Genomic DNA, 23,591 nt, shown 5'->3' with positions numbered 1-23,591 from the left:
ATCCTACAACCTTTGGAAAGAATGTGCTGCATTTTTGAGCCCAACAGTCATGCGAGTATACTCTAAGAGGCCAATTGGAGTAATAATTGCTGTCTTGTGAGTGTATTGAACATCTACAGAGATATGATAGTATGCCTGGCATAAATCCAGCTTACTGACCTTGATAGGATAGTCCCTAATACTGGAAGGGGATAGCGATTCAGCTCAGAGATGCAATTCAGGCGACGAAAGCCCCCACAGAGCTGGAATCCTCCTCTTGGCTTCTGTACAATATGCACTGCCGATGAGAATGAGGCCTCTCGAAGAACGCCAAGCTCCAGAAGCTTTCCACTTCTTCCTTCAGAAAAGCCAATTTTGGTCCACTGAGTCTCTGATCCCTAGCAAAACAGGGAGGGGGGGACTCAAACAGGTGTGTGAGAATCCCAGGAAGAGAAAAGCAAAGGGAAATGCTTCGTGAACTCTTGCTCAAGGTTAGCACGCTGGTCTTTTGAAGAAGGAGCCACTAGTAACGTAAATGCTGAAATCGTGACTTTGTAAAAATCTACTACCAAATTTGAAAAGCCTTGTCTACTACATAAAAATCCAGAAGTAGTTCTTCCCATCAATGATGATATCGAGAAACGACATCCCCAAAGGAACAACTCTTTGTCCTCCAATGGCAGTCAAGGACGGTAGTTTAGTCTTTTTAAAACCCTTAAATGCAATTATTTTTTGTGTAAAACAGAGATCTGAGCTCTTAAATCGATAAGGAACTTAATTTTATTTTTAGTATCGATCGTGTAAATTATATCCTTGACTGTATTTAATACCTCAGCCCTGAAGAGCTGAGGACTACTTAGTTTTTTGAAATGAGAGAAAAGAAGAGGCATTGGGGTCCTGAGCACGTCTTTACCTCAGCACTATAACTCCTGTGTTTAAAACAAACAAATTGAAGTATATTTCTTATTTTCTTTCCAATTCATAATATCTCACCCAGGCTCAAGAAAGGATAATCAAAAGATGATATCTGAGCCGTTATAGATTCCTTTAAAGCATCGCAAACCTTCTAGCTCTAGCGAACCAGATTTCCACGTCCTCTTCATCGACCTAGCTGTGATTGCTGATCGTACCAACGCCGGTACATCTGGAACAGGCCGGTTGGAGGATTTTCCTCCTCCACAATAGAAAGCTCTGAAGGAAGTTCCTTTGAATAGTGATTGGCATTGTGTTCAAATGTTTGGGTAACCAATGAAAAAGTCTACACATGTTAGTTGCCTCACTATAACTAATCTTTATTAGAGTTCTTCTATGAGACATATTAACACTGTATAAACAAGAACACCTCTAAGAGATCCTTCATATACATTCCTACACAATACTTCAACTTCTAACACTTAGGAAAAATACAGGTAATTATTCATATACCTATGAAGTAGTTAGTTATGTTTTCCGTTCAAAAAAAGTTATTTGAGCTGTGCACGATATTTGTAAGATAGAGTCTAATTATTAAATAACAATGAACAAATTGCTTGAACATATAGAAAAATTAATGAATTTTTTCAATAATTATAATTTGAATATTACATAGGTACACAAATTACGCATGGCCCCTTCATAATTAATGTAAAAGTAAGAAATCTCTAATGATAATTAAACTTTTTTGTCATGAAAGTAAAAGTGTTGTTATTTCTGTGCATGTGTGTAGGTGTTGACAAGATCTTCAAGATATTGGCTCTTCTTCATAATTTATATGAAAACAAATTGAATTATTAAGAGTGTATAATAAATTACCTAATTAATTTAGTGTGCATACATGATATATTTTTCCCATTGTCTGAATGCATACATGGAACTACTTTTAAGTGGGAGTCTTCTGCTACCCTCTTCTCCCTCTGACCTAAAAAGATGTAGAACCAAAAATAATTTATTCATTATTAATGGCATTGCAAAGACATGTCACGATTGTATATTGATACCTTATATACGAACAATGGAAAGACCATAATTTATTTTTACCCAATTTTTCTCAACTGTGGGACTTTTCTTCTTTTACCCGGTGGTCAATTAAAATATTAAGACTTTATTAATTCAATAAGTTATTAAGGTTGAGTCATAGAAATGATTGAATATAATAAAGTATAACAATTAATTACGAAACAAAATAAACCTGAGCTCTTAAGATTGTGTATAATTCGAAAAAATGACACTTGAATATGATTGACCAATTTGCATTCGCAAAATCCAAACAGTTGGACATCTCCAGAATCAAAGTTTTCGCCGTCAGCAAGTCCGAAACGTTGGAAAGGACGAAGGGCTCTGTCAAAAAGGAAAAAACTGGACCCAGAGGAGTTAAAGAAAACAGCCCAGGCCAATCCCCTCAAGTCCAGGACGCCCATCTATGAAATCTCGGGGTTTTACTTCAGACTGTCCAGAGAGCTGGAAAAAAGTGGGTAGAAAGAGCCTTGTGAGGCTGAAAAGGCAATTTTGATACCAGCAATAAAAAAAGCCTATCCTACATTCCCAGACTCTATTGAATGAGTTTTTTGAGTTCTTTTGAACTCTTTTTTGACATTTTGGTACCCCCTTACAGCCATGATGCCAACTCCCTCGACATGCTTGCAGTGTCTGTCAACTGATCACTCAGGCCCCCAAAGCCTTCACCGCTACTTAGGTGCCTACATTAATGATTAAGAAACCTCAGACACACATCTATTTATAGTATTTATTTTGTTGAAATTCAATTGTTAATTAAAAAATTATATCTTGGTTAATTTTAAAATTCAAAGTGTACGTCTAGTATGTCTTATTTAAAAATATCATCATACATTTTAACTTACCAACTATTAATTGTTATCCTTCTATTTTAATCAATAAAACCTACATCCATAAATCATGAACATATTTTAAGGTGACGTAATTGATTATGTGCAACAAAATATTTATTTACTGGGGTTGGCAACAAAATTTCCTTTTTTATAATGTGTGGTATCAGGCTGTAGAAATAGTAGTAGGCTGTGCGTGGTTTTATTATTCAGGCAAGATTTTAAAGTGTTTTTTTGGGAATTACGGTTAGAAGCCACCATGCGTTAGAGTAGTGAGATATATGCGTTTGCTGTATATGATTAATACTGACGAAAATGGTTTAACAGAATATTTAAAAATTAAACTTTTTTTAAATTAGCTCCTAAGTTTTTATTGATGCGATTTTTGAAAATAACTGATTTTATCTAATATAAAAAAAAACACTTTTTCCAATGTGTTTAATAATTTGAAATTTGAAAAAAAAAAAAAAAAAATTGAACGCGAATAACTCAACGGATAATGATGCTATCATTTGTACCATGTATCAACAAACTTTAGTGAAGTGTTGGGAATCATGAGAGCAGCTGCTTAATATATTATAAAGATTGGGGAAGAGTCTTCTACAGTGATAATGATTTTTCTCAAAAACAACATAGATATTTTAAATCAAGAGGTCCCAAATGACTATTGGAAATCGTCTTTGGGTAGGGCAACAAGTCTCCGTACCTTGTGATGTCTCAAACAGGTAGCAGAAACGGATAAGTGATCATTGATTTTACTTCCTGGGAAGAAAATATGGACCCAAGTAGTTCAAATCTTGATGATTTTATTTATCTAGGAATACGTTGAATCTAATCAAATCGTACGTAGCCATCAAGGGCTCTCTGATTGCCTACACTGACTAACATAACAATAAGCTACCTCATCAACGCCTGCTTTTCATTTTGGCCCGGATCCAGACCGTCATGGTGCTGGAGGCGAATCCATCAAATGAGCTGTTTTTAATATTTATATATACAATTCAAGCTACTTTCTGAGTTAATCCACCGAAAAATGGCCTTGTCACAATTTCAAGCTTTTTGAAAAATGCACCAATTTAATACACAACACATATGACCAAAAAATATTTCAAACTTTTATTAAAATTAACTCATTATTTTTTGAAGGATTATTATGAACAAAAAAATCAAGATATTCTTATCTTTAGTTACCTACGTTTGAACTAAGCATAAATGAAGTAATAATTACATGCTTTTTTTTAAATAAGAAGTCTGGAACGTATTGAGGAAATATAAAATTACACGCTAAGTTTAATTTTCACGTGAGAAAACTTTTTGTTAAAAAAAAAACAACAACTTTAAAGACCTAATAACGATAACCATTTCAATAAAATAATTAACTTTTTGTTCCTAGTACCCCATGTAGGTACATTGTAATATATTTTTAAAAAATATTGGAGCTTCTTTGGCCCAAACAATAGACAAGTAATTATAATATACTTATATATGCAATTGTATATATAGAGTTTTCCTGCTACTAATATTTTTTTTTAAATATTTAATAGTTAAACATAAAAGTAATCTTGAAGAAAAGTCAAGAAAATATTTCATTACATATAGTGTTTTATTTCACATATACATACCTAGTGATTGTCAGTCCTTTTTTATTTGATTCAGCCGTGGGAATTGTCCAATCAGTCCTAGAGACCGGTCCATAAGATCGGAGGACCTTCGTAATGTCAGTACTAGAACTGATTAAAAAATGATAAAATAAAAATGGGTTACGTCATAAATTTTATCAGTTTTAAACATAATATGCAGGAAAAATTGGACGGGGCTACAGTCTTCATTACTAAATGAGAATTGTCACAACACTAATACAGCCCATTATTTCATAGACATAATCGAATTAATTTTAAGTCTTGTATTCAAATTTCTGGGATGGTTTAAGATTCCTAAAAATTTTTTCTATAGTTTAGAGACACTTATATTTGACTATAGCCTCTTTCAAATTAAATCTAACAATTTCTAATTCTTTTAATCTCTGGATAAATTTTGTATATTTTAAGTGCTGTTTGTGTCGCCTATAAGGGGTTAATTTAGATTAGTTTGTTGATATAAATTATAGATAATTCGTTGAAAAATATAAATTAAATCTATCATCGTTATTGAAAAATATAAATTAAATCTATCATCGTTATTGAAAAATATATCATTCTAGTTTACTTTTGTATTCTATGAAATTATTACATTTTGGTCAAAAAATTACAGTAATTTTTGCCTATTTATAAAAGGTTTTCTTTACCTTAATTAAAGTTAATCAGTATTTTGTCATAAATATATTAATTTTTGTGTACCCAATTTGGTATATCATGAATGTAAAGGATGGATATGACAAATTAATATTTTTGAAATGTTTATCTTACATGAACCCAATGTCATTTGACGAACAAGTGAATAGTTCATCAAAAATAAATCTATGATGGACAACTGTTTAATTTGAAGCTCATAATTAATTTTAATGGCATGCACAAAAACACAGGTTTTTAATCTGATGAAGTGTATTTAAACTTGCTTCAGACAAGAAAGGTTTCAAGCAGGAGAAAAAAAATAAGTTGATAAATGAACTGTGTTACCAAAAGTATGCATAATATGTGACTGCTTAGTCATCAATGACGTCAGAAAAGGAAAATGTTTGTTACTATAATATCTCAAAAATAAATTAAATAATCACAATAGATGAAATATGTTCTTTCACTTATACACTGCAATACTGCTTAAAGTTTCATAGTGAGTGGCAAATATAATATTTTTAACAAAATTGAAGATATACAATTGTCCTCAATATTATTAATTCTCTGGTTAATTTTGTATTTTTTTTTAATGTTCCTTTAATTGGTTCGATGGAGTTGCACTGATTAAGTATAAGTAAACATTATAGTATTAAAATGACTCCATCTAACCTAGGAATCTTTTGGTGAAATCCATATACATATAGTATATTTTTTTCTCTAGAAATCCCCGGGGAGCGAACGTACATGCATCCAGTTCAAGAGAATAACTCTAGAGCGTGCTGTCGATGAGGTATGGTGATTCCATATATTTATTTTTATTAATATGAAAAAAAATGTTGAAAGAATATTGCCCTTCAGAAAATTATGAGTGAAAACTTGTTTTGTGCAATGACAGAGCCACCAAGGGAATTAAAAACCACTTTTGCCACTTCACAAAGAATTTAGGCCCCCTCCAAAAAAACCCCAGGCTTATGGTTTTTAAGATGCCTTGCGTCATTATCAGTCCATAATCCCCATGGATTATTTTAAAGTATTTGGAGTTCCTAAATATTTTACAAAGTGTTGGTGTTGGTTTTGAACCTGCTTAGTAGCCCTGCCGTAGTCTTAATGAAGCCATAGATCTGAGGTTTATTTTGAGCTTTTGGAAGGGGCATATGTATGTTTTGTAAAGCTGCACCAGGGGGTTATAACCTGTTGGTGTCTTTGTCGGTGCCTTAATCAATCAATAGACTCGGGGTTTATTTCGAAGTATTTGGAGAAGGTCTAAATACTTTTTGAAGTTGAGGCGGCTGTTTTTAATATGTATGATGTCGCTGTTGGAGTTTTGTAATGACCCATGGCATTGGGGCTCATTTTGAAGAATTCAGAGAGGGCCTAAAGGCTTTTTAAAGTGGCGGTGGTGGCTTCTATCTTACTTGATTGCCCTTTCATTGCACAAATTAAGTTTGGACCCGAGTGATTCCAAACAATACTCAATTCGGGAATCTTTTTAATTCCATAGTATTTTTAATGAGATCCAAAAAATTGCTCTTTGTTGTCATTTAAATCTTTTTTAAACATCTTCAAAATTTGTCTATCATCTCTTTATTCTCAAATAAATATTTGAAACCGATGAGAGCTTAATATATGTATCTACAAAAAATTAGAAATGAACTAGTTTAAGATATGTATGTATATTCATATTCACTCTAAACTTAAATAGCACAAATAAGAAAAACTTTTTTAATCCATTTTTCATTGGAAATGAATCTAATTTTTTTAAATCTTTAAAACTAATTAAAAGTTTATTATTATCTTTATAAGCGCATTCCAGATGAAAAGCATTGAATCCTTCAAAGTAAATGTTGAATTTACATTTTTATTTTTAATTTTATTCATTGAGTAAAGTATATATTTTTTTGTACATATTATGTATGTAACAGTCCACACATGGTGCCTTAAAAAACTAAATTGCTCCAAAATTAAGAAGGATTTTATTTGAAACAGGGGTATGATTCCATACAAAACTTTCTAATGGTTAACGTTTACATATATTATATTAATAAAGTTAACACAATTTGGAAGGTAATTTCTAGGTCTTTTTTTTAAAGAAATAAATAATTAATAATTTTTCTAAATCAACAGAAAAATTAACTATACTACACTAAAATATTAATATATATTCAGTAAAGAAAGAAAAATCGAAACAACAATTGCAAGTTAAATTAAAATTAGGTTAACGACCCAAGAGAGAAAACAGAAATAATAATACGGAAGATCCAGAGATTTCATTGTAAATCCGATTAAAAAAGACGATCTCGAGCCAGTTCCGACACATAATCTTTGGTTAACATATATATATATATACCTCTGCCAAGAAAGTTGAACGAACCTTATCTTTTTGCCATTGCTTGTTTATTGGTCACAAAGGCTAAAGCAAAAGTTGAATGTGATTATATTTAATCACATTACATTTTAAGAGTTATAAGGTAAAGGTCTATGTAACACACAACGTAAAAAATTGCATAATCGACAATATCTTTGGAACAAATTTAGATACTAAACTCAATTTGATTTTAGGTGGATTTTATTACTCTGCCGAGTGTCCATTCTAGTTTGTATTAGTATGTCCCATCGATGAAGAGGGAGTTGAGGAAAATAGTTACTTGAGAGACGTAATCATTGATCCACGAAAGGAGTTCGTATTTCTTGTGCCTCTCTGCGTATATTATATGGTATACTTTGGATATATGCCACTCAATCGATCACAGTATGATTATAACGTGAGAACGTTACAATGAGCCAATTTGAGTGACTCAGTCTGAGATTAAAGTTTATTCAAAGATCCTCATTCAATATTATAACGATTGTGTAATTTTTACACATTTGTAGAATAGATGAATAAAGTTTCCAATTATTCATGGTAAAAAGAACATAAAAAAATAATTTCTCTTTTTAGTATATGCCCATATTGATATCTACGTCTTCAAACACTAAACAAAAAAATAAAAGCTATATTCTAGTGTTTTTTTTTTTTTTTGAAAATTAATTAATGTTTTATTTTCTGAATAAATTTTCACCAAATACCAATATTTAAGAACGTACAAAATATTTTAAATATGTATATAGCTAAGAAAGTAATATCGAAACAAACAGTATAAGAACTTAATTTGCAATTCCTTAAACAGTGTTAAGAAACAATAAAACACAAGCATTGCAATTTAAAAACTCTATTACTATAAGAAAACAAAACAATAACATGCTTCAGTAATTTTATAAGTGATTCCTCTCAACATTACTCTTCAGGATATCGACGTTCCGTCTTATAATCCTTTGCAATCTTACAGGAGGTCGTCTTCCATTCACTTTTGAGGCATACAAGATCTTTTAGCAGTGTGGTTGCCAAAGCAAAGAGAACAAGGGGATATTGTTCGCCACTTTTTAAGAATTTTTGTAGTAATATAAAAAAACATTTGTTTGAAGGCATGAGGATACAAATTTGCTGGAATACTTTTCCTGTTGGAATAACAACTTACGATCAAGGGCTAACCTTTTTGCGGCAAATTTAGAATTCTCGTCTAAAATATAAAACATAATTTTTTTTTGTTCTTTAATTTAATCTATCAACCCTTCCAATACCTTTGGAAGAAAAGAAGCCCAAGGGCATGATTGATCCACAATCATGCTTGACTGTAGGAGAGGAAGCCTCTCCAGATATCCTCCATAGGAAAGAGCTAGGAAAATATGTGACAAAAAAATCGATTTTTGCTTCATTTGACCACAATGCTGTAAACCAGAAGGTCATACATATCCTTCTCCAAGTGTTATTTGGCAAATTTTAATCTTTATCGAAGGTGTCAAGGTTTGAGTAATTGTTTCTTCTAGGAAGTGTTTCATGATGGCCTTATTTGTGGAGAATTCAATTTCTATTGGTCTTTGTAATGCATTTTAGATATCGTTCTTTGTGAAGCATTTTAGGTACCGTTGTTTGTGAAGCACCTATCCCATTCTTCTCTAAATAATCTAAAACCACCTTGATATTTGTTCTTTGCCTAACTTTTGACTTACTGGACCAATTTTCTTTGTAAGTTAAGAGATAGTTTTGATGACCGACCATTTCTTTTATGATTATTAACTTCTCCATATTCTTCCTATTTCTTCATTATATTGCAAACAGTTGATTCAGGAACATCCAATTTTTATACACTGCCGATTAAAAAAAAATTAAACAATCTTCTCTCTGACTTGTACACAATTTTCTGGGTCTTGGTCATACTTATCAATACTGAGATAGTTCATTACATGTTAAAAAATTCTGAAGGAGGATTTAAATTACTCAGATTAAACAAGATCTTGCCTCTCCTGATCTTCTTGTTTGAGTTAAAGCAGATTAAAAGTGATATCCTAGACTTAGATGAAAAAAATACAACAAATACAAAGAACTCACCATAAAAATAACAGACACTTTTGAGGGTTCCAATATTTATGCACATACTGGTATTTAAATAAGCTTATAAATCTTGACAAAAAGCTATCTTAAAACATCATTTATTATTTTTTAATGCTCATTTATACTAAGTAGTAATTATTTCGGCCCAATTAAAAAACTAGGAATACTAAACTATCAAAATATCATAGGAAAATATATATATAGGGTGCCAGTACATATGCGCATGACTGTATTTTATTTTTTTAATGACAACATATCTTATTTACAATTTTGAATTATTTGTAGATTTAAAAATAAGATATTGAGAATTCTGCAAATGTTTTTAAATGTTGGTTTTTCGTAAAAAAAACCCTGTTCAAATAAACTGATTTTGATAAAACACATCAATTACATCTATTTGATGACAACAAATCTGTTGGCACCAATGTTATTCATTTAGTTGTATTTCTGCAGAGTTATTCGTGTTCAAAGAATTTTGCAAATTTCTGAGACTCTATTGCTAGACTTTTGGTGGAGCAGCAGTTTACTTTGAACTATGCCTTTTTGCCCTCTGGACCCTTCCCTTTTTCTGTATTGACTTTTCCAGACTTTTTGGAGTATGATTTCATAGCTCTTCTATGCTTGTTTCCCGATACTCTACCAATAATCTACCTAAAGACTCAACGACAAACGATACCGCCAATTGTGAAGGGTTCATAGGGCAATGAGCTATAGGTCTACTTTGACCGTTGCTACAAAAATAAGCATATTATCTTAGTTATTTCTGACGATTGTTTATATGCATAAGTAAGAAATGATTTATTATATGTTGTCAATTGAATGCCCAAAGATATAGCAATAAAATGACAAATAAGATTAAACTAATAGCTAAACATAAAGCTGTAAAGACGCTATTTATATATGCTTGGATATTGTCCATAGTGCTCTACTCTTTACTTGCATTTAGTTCACTTAACGTCATCCAAATGTTTTCTAGTTTGTTTTCAGAACACTACAAATTATAAACAGAAAGATTTTGAAAAAAATAAATTCTTTTTATTTTTTTACGTAAATCATTAAGACGGGAAAAAAAACAAATTTTCATGTGGCAATCTTCAAGTCAGATATTTCTATAGGCAGAGAATATAACTTGAAATTTAAAAAAAGTAAACATACACCTTGATAACTTTTTTTTCTTATTTTTTCTCTGCAAAAATAAAAACCAATTGGCGAATATAAATCCATATGATCAATAATTCTACACATTGGCTGTCTTTACAATACTTTTTCGTCCACTAAAGACGTAGAATAATACTTTATAACTAACTACGTACCCTACATGAATTCAACCTTATTAATGAGATAACATGGTAAATTCTGCAAATAGAATAATAGCGAGTGATCCATTACAATCTGAACACTTTGAAATTTAAACTTCAACATAATATAATGTATTAATTAACAAAAAAAAAATCAACAAAATTTGTACTGTAAATAGATGTCTGTCTGAGCTATCTTAATCATTAATGTAGTCCAAGTCCACCTTAGAGGCAATAATGGCTTCCAGGTGGCAGGAGAAGGCCTGGCAACCAATGTTGATGTAGTCCTCTGTCATGACGTTCCAGTGCTGGATGACAGTGGCCTCGGTGTTTGGATGAGGGACACTGCATGCCTTCTCCTCGACATGCATTCAAAAGCTGTAGTGGATGGCGTTGGCATCGAGGATTTAGTGGGGTGAATTTATGACATGTTGTGACTTGTACATTTAGTTCAAAACTCCTGATTTATAGCATTGTATTTTTTTATATACTGATATTGCTAATTTTTTAATGTGAGCGGAGGTAACAGAAGGATTAGCTGGAATAAAATTTTCAGGATTTGCCAAAAAGTTATTGTATCGTGTTACAGATACAATTTTTCGGTCGTAGAAATTATATATAAGCCATTAAAAATTTATGATATACTTTATCTGGATTTTATTAACGAAAATAAAAATTCATTGTATCTAGGGTGATTTGAACATCTATATCCTAAAAATTAATTAATTTTTATTATTTCATGTGATTTAACGTTACAACATAACTTTTACGAAACACTCATAAAGAAAAATGCCCTTATAAATATTCAATAAGTGCACTTTCTAAAAAAAACCTGCAATTGCTCAACAATAAGGTAATTATGAAACATAATCTAATTGCAAAAGACTATTTATGTAAACTTAACTGTACACCAACCAAGTAAACCTCATGATCATTAATGAATGTTGATAGCATGAAAATTTAAAGTTCTATAGTATTTTGTACGCATTGAATATTTTTTATTACTATATTTTCTTGTCTCATAAATAACTTTTCATTATGATTTTAGCGCCTTGCTCGACATATTATAACTTATATGTAAATATAATTATAATGAATATTTCTATTATATTGCCATTATCACAGATGATTTACGTTCTAAAAGGAAACTAAAAGATTTTTGCACTTTAATTTATGCATAATTAGAGTTTGTGATAATTGGAGTAATGAATTATAATGTACTAAATATGTATCTAAAAATTTACTTCATTTATTCTTAATGTGCATTACATTAACTATTGTCGTCAGTTTCATTAATTGCGAAAATGCATAAACAACAATATGATAATATAATAACTCAAATAGTCGTATGTAGCATACAAAACCCTTAATGCATATTGCTAAGTAGAAAAAGAGAAAAGTAAAGAAAAATAACCTACAGTGTGGTCTATTGAGATAATACTTAGGGTTATTCCTGTTTTTACTCATTTAGAATCTAATTTTGTCAAAGTATGTATATTTAAATAATAACTTTAAACCTTGAATCACAATCACATTAGGTCAATTTTTGGTAGTTCAAATATCCCTTACTCTTATCAGTAACGTTGGAAGTTGGGCCAAATTCTTTAACGACCTGAGGACCTTCTCGATAATTTTGGGGCAACGACTGAAATAGATGATATGTTGGGACACTATTGTGGGAAGGAGTAAGAAAGCTTAACCCAATTAGTACAGAATGTTAGCAAATAATTTATGCAAAAATTACTAAGAAAGACTTCAACCTTACATAAATTTGTAGAAGTTGTATAAGAGATGGACTCGTTCTGTAGTTAAAAACATACACTTTAAACTTGGAATATTTTTTATTATTCATTGTTATTTATATCTTTAATTTGCTTTACTTATTTGTATCAATATTTTGAGCCTGAAAATTAATCTATTTCAATTACAATTATTGTATTGCTAGTGTTTAGTATTGAAAATCTGTGTTGTGTAGTTTCCTAAGCTTTTTGCTTTGTAGTACGTATAGATGTTTACATTTATTGAGAATACAGTTACAACAGCTGACAGAAGAAAAAAACACGTCGAAACACACTTAAATATCTATTACATCAAAAACTGTTTTTTGTGGGTTTTTTGTAAGCTGTTGATTTAGGTTATAAATTACTTCTTAAATAAGTAAAGATACACTGTACTTTCTATTCAGCTGTGTTTGTCTGTTGACCCTTTCTGATCTAAACTAGCGGACTGTGCATATTTATAAATTCCAATAGGCAAAATTTTCCCTTAACTACTAGACAAGGATGAAATCAATATATTTTTCTATCAGATATTTTACAATGGATTATATGTTGGCCGTATCAGATCCTATTTTTTTTTCACATATTTTTTTGCTTGTCAAAATTGGGCTTTACTTGATCGAAAAGGCTGACTAGTGAGAGCTATAAAGTTTGTATTCATCAATGTGACCGCGTTTTTATTATTTTAGCAAGATGACTATTAAAAAAAGGGAGCAATTTTTATGGAAGATAAACTTGACTAGCCTTGGTAATGAATAAATGTATCTTGGATTTTCTACCATGGAGGCAAATTTTAGGTCACATCTTTTTGAAGAAGTACATGAAACATAACTTGTGCATTCATTCATGCATCTAAGTATGATACTATGTATGCTAATAATTTCTCGGCTACAAAAATTGGACTACAATTTTTTTGTCCACTCCCATCTTTTTTTTAATTGCATCTTATAAATTTATAGGAGTAAGTATCGAAAATTGTTGGAATTTTCTACGATATTAAATATTTTGCCTGATATATTAGTTTTCAATTTTGATCTGATATATCAGCCCACGTTTAATAGCTACAATATTTTTTTTTTCATAATTTTCCTTTTCTTTTTGAAAGGAAAGGTAGCACGTGAATAAAAATCTTTCTTTGACGATAATTTTTTCTAATTAGAATTGTTTTTGAGCATCTGAAGATTTTTTTACCATGCATGTCCGTATTAGTAACATGAAGGTTGATAGGTTGAGCTTGAAATTAACCTTTGTTATGTTGTGTGTATACGTATATAAATACATACAATTATTTTATGTAAAAGTTTGAGTCTATTGCTGGCTTTTTATTCAAATTTGAGGAATGAGTTAATATACCGAGTGGTCCACCGAATCTGAACACTTTGAATTTTAAACTTCAACTAGATATAATTTATTCATTATCAATAAAATTAAAAAAAAAAAAATAGTAATTTCAGTAGATGTGTATATAAGCTCTCCTCTTAATTATGTTTTGGACTTATTGACGGTAGTTCTGGAGACGTCCAACTGCTTGGTGTGCGGAAATGGAAATTCGTTGATCACTTTCAAGTGTAATTTTCTCAACTTGTACGTAAGCTCAGGTTTGTTTTCTTTTGCAAACTAATTGTTTATACTTGTATTGATCGAAATATGAATTAATTTTAATGGCTTAACTTTCATTATTTATTGAATTAGTAAGTGTTCAGATTTCAATGGAACACTTGGTACCCAAGAATTTAAATGACTGTTTATAACTTTTATTTAATTTAAACCCAGATTTGGTCTTTCGAAAAAATTTGTGAATGTATCTTTCCTTTATCCTGACAATCCATTTTGTCTACTTCCAGCACAATTTGAAGCGCCTCCATAATTGGTTAGCAGAAATTGACAATAATTCGTCGAATTATACAAATGTAGTCCATATTTTATTTTGAGGAAAATCCTTTTAGTTTCCTTTGGTATTGATTGGTCAAACATTCTTTTTCTTATTTTTAGAGGAAATATTGATAGATGCAATAAAAATAATATTACTTCTCCCATTTTATTGTTCAAAATATTGATTTATTCAAATACAATTATATCTTATTAAGCTATTAATGTTTCACCCAACCAATTGTAAATATGTTATACTTTTTACGATAATTAAGCAGTTGGATAATTACTATAATATTTCAGGTTCTTTTTATCTCTCTCTCTCTCAAGGAAAACAATTATTGAGATACAATGGAAACTGTGGGGGGTTCCTAGTAAAAACAGAAAGAAAAAAAAATCTCCGAAATTAATAGTTAGTTAGCCAATTATTCTCTTTAACATTTTGAATATTTAAAAAAAGTTCAAAACCAGGAAAGTAAGTTCCAAATCATGAATAGGGTGAAATAGTCATCAATGGTTAAAAAAAATAGAGGCTCTTCCGTCTAAAATCCAATATTTTTTGAAAATTACAAAAATTGTTATATTTTATAAAATATCATCAAATTTAATTTTATTATACAATCAAGGGACGCTTTATTTACATTATCAATCAATATAGCTGCATTTTGCCTGAATGAATAACCTGCCAGATTTATACCTGTTCACACGCTTTACTCAATTCAAATACTTTTTTTTTGCCTCTTTGGCCATTCTGGACCATGTGGGAATTTTTGATGTACCTCTCATGGTCACCCAGTACACGAAAAAATGGTAACACCCACCGCTTTAGAGATATTTTCCATGTATGGAGAGCTCCAGAATTGCAGCTCTGCGTTACTCCATGTTTTGATTATGACACCCTTATTTATCTGTTGAATTTGCTAATTTTTTGTTTACAGTTTCTTAAGATAATTGTTTAAAATAAGTCAACATGGCTAAACATCGAAAAATAACAAAGAGGAGAAGGGTAAACCATTTAAATAAACAGAAAAAAATGGCAAAAACTAAAACCACCATTGCTCAATTATGTTATCATTTTGAAATATTGAACTATTATTTATTTATTAGTTTTGCCGATATTCATAGTTTTGGCAATGATTGTTTGAGTTCATCAGGTCAAGCATAAAACCAAAATTGAAAGTGAGAGTAGAGAGAATAACTGACAAAAATACATAAAATAATTGATGATAAGATGAACAAGTTGCAAAATAGTATTCTGTTTAATAATTATCAATAATATGTCATATACTTGATATTTTCAATTGCTTCTTAAAGATTATGTAACAATTAAGATACCAACTCATACTGCAGATGTTGATTGTTGAACCATGGATTACTTAACATCTGAATGAATTATTCACTTTTGAAATCACACTACAACCCTTTTATAATAATTACTGGTTTTATTCAATGAATTCATTTATTTTATCGTTTAGTTGAAACATGAACTGCAGTATGTAAAGTTATCTATAGATAAAAATAAAGTTTGATCAAAGTTTCTCCAATAAAAGTGAAATATAATGATCTACAAAGGAACTAATAATATAATAACTATGTCACGGATACTTCCTCAAAATGTCTTCCTTCGATGAGATTTAATAAGAAATCCTTCTTCCATACTCACCAATTCAGAAAAAATGGGATTAGAATTCAGATATGAGAGAATACCTAGGAAATTCTATACCTGTATCATATTAACTTTTTCTCAACCAAATTTAATCGTCTTCTGTTCCGTTTCAACCCCCAAAAAAAGAAATGAACTTTCTAAATCTTTCATTTTTTCACAGCTAATCATTAATTACTCGAATCACAAATGAGGGTTTTCAATGGACAATGGGATGTGTCTTTACTTTTAATTAATTATTTTCTTGTACAATTGTTATTATGTGGAATAACGATTTATTTGCAAGGCTCTATTAATGAGGTTGTGTATATAGTGTCTATCCAGATGTTAAGTAATCTTTCTTTAAGCTTATACCTTTGAATATACGAGCATAATTGAAACAAAGATCAAAACAACCTTTAAAAAAAATAATGATGATAGTATAAGACAAAGTATGTGTATAGAAAAATGGTCATTAAGAAATAATTATCTTTATATAGGTAGCTTTTAGTGCATACATGTACACACAGAAAATAGGATGTCAGTTGTTAAGACCCGATAAATTATGTCGAAATCTATTATATAGAAGTATTGAATGAGACTATTTCAAATATATATTTTTTTCTTAGGACATACATTGCTTAAATATGTTTATGAAAATTATATTTCGTATACTTGTATAATGTTACAAGGGCAGTCGACATCTGCTTAAAATATTAATAAAAATGTTAAATATAATTAATTTAATATGGTCACAAAATTGATGCGAATTTTTCTTAATTTATGACGTCTTTCTTTGACCATAAGTAAGTTCATAAATAAACTACATATACAATGTTTTTAAAGTTACAATTTCATAGAGTTCACATTAAAACATTGTATATTTCATAGTAAGGTCTCGACAATTACTATTATTGCTCTTTGATCACAAAGGGGACTGTTGAAGGTAGAATAACTATTCCACCATGGGAATGCCCCGTAAGTTAAATACTCTGATGCATATATCGGATATTTTCTGAATTATGTGTGTGTGGCGGGGTGACAAGATATATTTTTCTCCTTTTTATTCTATAAAAGCTCAAGTATAAACATAAATATTATTTATTTTGAACAGTGGCGATAGTAAAAGACACCATATCGGCCGCCGACTTATAACAAATAGGCTGAAAAGTCCTGGGGCTTACAAAAACCGCTTTAAATTGCCATTTTTAAATTGTTATTATTCATTATTTATTCACTTTATAGAGCGGAGTACCTGAAACACTTTTCAAGCCATTGCTTCGATTGAGCGGTATTTTTCCCCATCAAGAAACAGTGTAAAATTAAAACATTGCCCCACTATTTTGGAAATACCAATATTAGCATCACACTTAGTAATAGCACAAAAACTAAAGAACAGATTGTCATATACATTTGACAGCTGTCTTTTGAAGGTTGTTACTAACTGAAATTGAGGTGAAAATGTTTGATGTTGGTTATTTTTTAGTCCATGTGTTAGTTGAAAAGTGAAAATACAAAAATTATCATTATTAGTAGAAGTAGTACATGTAAGGTTAGAATATTAACACTTTATAAATGACGTAAGAGTGCAAAAAATAATAATAATATATATATAAATATTTCACACAAAAAAAGAATTAAATAAAAGTCACATGCTGTCAGACTTACTCCTCTGACAAATCATAGAGAGACTACCTGATCTATAATAGAAAATAAGCATGCAAATATATACATGTGGTTTTGGAAGGTAGATTATGTTTTAATGAGAGAGTCTCGTTTGACAGTAGCCTTTGTTCGGTATCCAGGCTTGGGGATACATATTTATCTTTTTGTTTAAAATTCGATGGAGTGTAATAACACACTTAATTAGGCGTCTATAATACAGAGTGATGAAGCAAAGTCCTTTGATTTTGCATGGATAGTTGTCTTTATCTCCCAATGAAAGAACAGTTGACACAAATGTAGTCTACACCTCTTCAAAAGACTTAATTAAATAGTTTCTGAGAAGGATTCCAGACCTGAAATCCGTAAATTAAGATCAAAAGTACATAAAGTTTCACCATAAATGGAAACATATGTTTTTTGAAACTTCATTTAATGGCTCAGGTTTCGAATGAGCCTCCATATAATATAGTGTATGTGTTTATTAAATCTCAAGTCACGAAAAATGTAAACTCCTAAGTCTAAGTAGTCATCTAGCACCTTAACCCATTTCATCTTAGCGGTAAATACATATATGGTACATTAGTACATCTTTGAATAGTTCGTCAAAGTCCTTTGTTTATGTATGAAAGTACAATAATTATGTATAAGCTCTTTAAGATTACTAACACCTCTCTAAAGAGTCATTCGGTGTTTTGATGTCACTTTGAAAAGACTACATAAATTTAATTGCTAAAAAATGGTTTTCAAAAAAAAAAAAAAGTAAGTTTATTTATTATAATTTATTAATATTATATAATTTCTTTTTTAATTTTATACATTGTTTGAATGATTCATTTGCCATATTAATGAACTTTATTTATTCTTAGATCAATTTCTCTATCCATTTTTAATTTCTTATTATGCTATACCATATATGGGTCACTAGGCTATTTCACGTATATATTTTTGTGTCAAAATTTTTACAAGATATCAAAGTCTATCTTTTTTATTCAGAACCTTAAATGTGCATGACACTCTTACAATCATAAATGTGTTTATTGAACCTTATGATCTTAGTCTATTAAATGATGAAGACTTTTCTGATGAGGAGGAAAATGAAATTATGGATAATTTATTTAAAAAGTAACTGACTTTTAATGCCGAAGCTGTTTTCTCTGATGGAAGGCAACCAATGATGGTAAATCTTATAAAATGTCTAATAAAAAGAGCTATTAGACTCCTGAATGGATTCATGGGACTTCTATCACCCCCGAAGATTCTGTATTTCCTGAGGCAAATTATTCATAAAATATAAACTTATCTCCAGTTCAAATCTATTAATTGAACTTCAACTGCCCCCTGAAATCTGATGAGTTTATGATAAACAGAAATGAGGAACATCTGAGTTTGCCACTGACATGACAAATAAATAAAATTATCTTATGTAGATGGTGGATAATGCTGTTGTAATTGTCCCATCAATAGTCCATACTGATAATTCATCAAGTAAAGTAAAAAGATATTCAAGAAGAGAAAAATAGAGCATTGACGTTGAATTTTCAAAATTAGTTTGAAAATATAATCAACATATGGGAGGAACAGATCATCATTTTTCAAATTGCTATTAGAGGGGAAAAGTTGTATTAGTGTATTTTCAGATAGTTTGCTATCCAAAATGCTTGAAGGGGTGGTTGAATTTGATCTCAATTTGAATTTAAAGGAGAAATTGCCCTCATATATCTAACAATGTATGAGACAACACCTAAGGGAGCTGAAAGACTACAATTTTCCTCCCCAAATGGCGACAAACGAGTCTTAGATGACATTCAAGACGATAGAATAGGGAAACAGAATATAACAAAAGATGAAGATGTACAGAAGAAGGATTTCAAAAAATACCACAAAGTTAGTAGATACAATGTGATAAAGGCCAAATTTTAGCATGTAATTTGTCCTTTTAAACTAAATAACTATTTAATATTGTTCCAAACTGTAAAATAAATTATCAGTTAAAGAATAAAATATTTTTTCTGATATGAAATTGCTATTCTTCAAAAAATAGTAGAAGTACAAGGATATGCATAGCGGACCATATATGGTACATAATGTTTATGTTTTAGCCAAACTACTGCATACATTTGAAAGATAAGTATTTTTCCTAGTCATTTGGGAAGATATAACGCAAGAAATAAGATAAAAGATGATTATTATAAAAAAATAATAATAAAATTCGGGCACAAATGGATTAAAACTTGGGTGGATGAACTTTTCTTTGAATAAAGGATGCACGACACATTTATAGACATTTTCCAAGTATCACTCTAGTTAAGAAATGTAGTATAAGCATCACCGATAGACTGTAAATCAGAGAAGATTAAACTTTCATAACTTTTCTTCAATGCATTGATGTTTTGATAAAGTTCTTAATATATATATTTATATAATAATATCAGGTTGTTTATTTTTGATATACCAAAAAATGATGTGTACAATTTAGCCTTTGGCTTTTAAATATGCCCTATTTAAAATATTTAATACACAAGAAATACCTAATAATAATGAAATTTAAGGCACTTTGCTACAAAGACGAAGAAAATGTTTATAGTTATTTAAATTAAGCTGGATAATTATTTGAAATACCTTTGGAAATTTGCCTGGACTGAAAAACCAATAATGACACACAATTTATTAACAAGTCTTCCGGTCTAGAAGGTGTAGAAAAGGATATAAAAACGCTTGTTAAAGTAACTAATATAAGCTCTTAATTATTCAAAAATATTATATATAAATGAACTAATAGGCAACTAATTGTATAATGGGCTTTGCCCTCATAATACTTAGGTGTAGGAAGTAACAATCGTGTAAGAGAAGTGCATGTTTGTTCACCAAACTGACTAACAGCTATTATTTTTTTTATTCCGTCATTTATTAAATAATCTTAGTGCAAAAATACACACACATCAGGCATAATATATTATGCAATAGACAAAATATTTAATTCCAGTATTCAATGTTGGAAGCAGATCGCTAAAAAATCAACAACACAAAATCACTATGTAACCTAAATATATAAAACCACAAGTCTAAACCGCACTCTTAGTCCTTAATAAGTTAAACAAAAAAGAAATAGTATTAATAGTTAGCGATGTTTTTAAATTCCAAATCGTCCGGACCTGATGTCCACAGAGTTTTAGCATAGGATCTGGTAAATTTTGCATATATTCTATCTAAGAATGGAGTCTGTTTTTAAATGGGATCGAGCCTTGGGAACCGTAGCAACAAGTCAATCTTCTTTTTAAAATTCCAGCCTGTATTCATCATATATTTTTAAGATCCACTAACTTTCTCACAGGTTCCAAAATTTCACATTCGTAAAAGAGATAGAAGGTGAAATCTGCAATGTCGATCTCTTTAATCCGGTTTTGAATTATATTGGCAAATACTGTAGATGTAGCAAGACTCATCTACTTTTTCTTTAAGTTCGTGGATAGATTTATCATTAATAATTTCCATCTCTTTTTCTTGATGCCTAAATCTTCTCGACCCAGCTTATAAAGCCGTTTGGAGACCAAAAACATCGGAAAGGTTGATTTCTGTTTTTTCTCAAGCTCCCTTCTAATAAGTTGGGGTTTGTTCTGGCTTTTTTAATACAAATTTACCTGTATTCGATGACAATGCTGTCTATTCACAAGTAGTTGAATAATTATATTATTAATTTTGTAAATAAGGTGAGATTGATTTATCTATTTGTAGTAATCCATTTGTGAGAACTAGAATTGCAAATCCATTTTGACATGCAATATATTCCCTTTTCCCCATTCCTTCAATTACTCAATCAAGACCATTGTTTATCAATCCAAGGCATCGCTACCAAACCAAGTTACTTTGAATAATTACTGTAGTAACTTTGACTTAACCTTTTTTTATGTTTTAGGATCTTGGAGAAAGCCATTTTTTTAACTTATATGGAAATAATAGCCTTATAAGATAGTCTTAAAATAATTACGTATATTTATAAAGTACTTTGTTTGCTTTTGGGAGATAAAATTTTAATGACCTATAAAGCTAAACATATCCAAGATATATTTACTTTATTCTATAAAAATAGAGAGATAAAAAACAAAGTTACTTTTAAACTATAAAACATGATAAAAAAATAAAAAGAATATTCTTTAGGTGAAACTATTTAAAAGTTATGTAAATATGTATGTAGAGATGGATACACTAGAAGCTTTTTATCTAGAGAAATTCATGTACTTAAAAAGATAAGGAGTCTGTAAGTTTCTTAGTCTTTTGCGATATTATTTCTGCTTCTCCTTAAACTTCTTCCTCTTTATTTTATTCCTTAATGTTTTTCTAGATCCTAATACAATATTTGCTAAGATAAAAAGAGCTACTGCATGTTTATATATTTTTTGGAGGTAAGATTTCCATTAGGGCTTGTATATAACAAAGAGTAATAAATAAAGATTTTATTTTATTCGATTTTTATTTTTGTATCTATTATTTTTAATTGTTATAGTTTAATATATTATCGATAATGAGCGATCAATTGGGTTGCAATAGCAATTTATTGGAAATACATATTTGAGATTTCATTTAATATAGGGTATATTGCAAATTAGTAATACATAGGTTTTAATTCAAAATAACTATTTTCAGAAACATTTTATGAGATATTTTATGTTATAAAGAAATTTTTCCTTGATCATTTGTTTCAGAAAACAAAATTTCAATTAAATTGAAGCAAATACTTCAAAATATGGATGTCAAAACAAGGCCGTCTGTCTACTAAAAATGTTGAAAAACGACTGCTACTATATCGATATCGTAAAGGCGCTCAAAGTAAAGCCAGACGCACATTTTGAAAACAAAAAAAAGTATTTGAAAAGACTCAGAAGACCTCGAGTAGGCTGGGACAGGGAAGAAAAATGACCATGAGGACTAGGGTAACAATAAAATCATTTTTTTTTAAAGAAAAGTAAATGGCTTAGGTCAAAAATGGTTTTTAATTGCACAAAAAAACATGTAAGAAAAGTTTGAAGAGTTTTGAAAAAATTTAGAGAAATTTACATTCTTAAAGGATAATCTGTGTATTTGCTTGAACACTTTCCATATACCTCAAACTAAAGATTTAAAAAAAATTGACCATACTAAATTAAAATAAAATATATTTTACAATTATTTCCAAAAAAAATAATCTATGCATGTTCAAAATAACGTCGATTAAAGTTGATTGAAATTCAACGAAAAAAAATTAAATTTTTAATTAGCATGGCCTTATTGAACTTTTTATGACCTTTATACAGAAAGTGACCTTTTTAGTTCAATTTTAACAAATAAATACAGTAGTAAAAATCTAGGTCATCCTTTTCGAAGATGGCACCTACAAAAGAATATATCATTCAGACTAATTTTTGTTATTTTTTCTTGATGATGTATCAAATAAATTATGACTTCTACCTCTGTATTGCAAGAAGATAAATACTTCCTTTTAGCTCAGGGAGAAAAAGGACGAAAAGGATCAATAGCTGGATTTGATAAAAGCCTTGCAGTCAAAGAACAGCTTTTAAAAAAACGCAAGAGAGGAATCAAGGTGGAACATAATCATGCAATCTTCTTCATTGGCCTCTGAAGCTTAAACTTTTGATGAGCAAACTGATGAAGTTATAGATGACAAAGTGAAGATGAAATTCCAATGTATACTCCAAAAGATAGCAGAAGAAGAAAAAAAAACTTGATTACTTCCGATCTTTTACCTACCCTTGATCGAACCACCGAAAATCAGTTTTTATATTATCAGAAGGAGCTAAAAGTCTGGGCACTTAAAAGAAAAACAATTCGTCAAAACAGGGCG

The 23,591-nt window shown here is 30.0% G+C and overlaps 1 long non-coding RNA gene across 1 annotated transcript in view; it reads left to right on the top strand.

The window, feature by feature from the left end:
- Positions 1–22,809, top strand: part of LOC139905291 (uncharacterized) — a 55,039-nt gene extending 32,230 nt beyond the window's left edge. The window contains exon 3 of the long non-coding RNA XR_011779927.1: positions 22,456–22,809. This is a non-coding gene — a long non-coding RNA (uncharacterized lncRNA). The remainder of the gene's footprint in view (positions 1–22,455) is intronic.
- Positions 22,810–23,591: the final 782 nt, after the last annotated feature.

Source organism: Lepeophtheirus salmonis, chromosome 5 (assembly GCF_016086655.4).
Source record: "Lepeophtheirus salmonis chromosome 5, UVic_Lsal_1.4, whole genome shotgun sequence".
NCBI classification, from domain to species: domain Eukaryota; kingdom Metazoa; phylum Arthropoda; class Copepoda; order Siphonostomatoida; family Caligidae; genus Lepeophtheirus; species Lepeophtheirus salmonis.
Note: the sequence above shows the minus strand (reverse complement) of the source record. Positions and strands in the feature narration are given on the sequence as shown.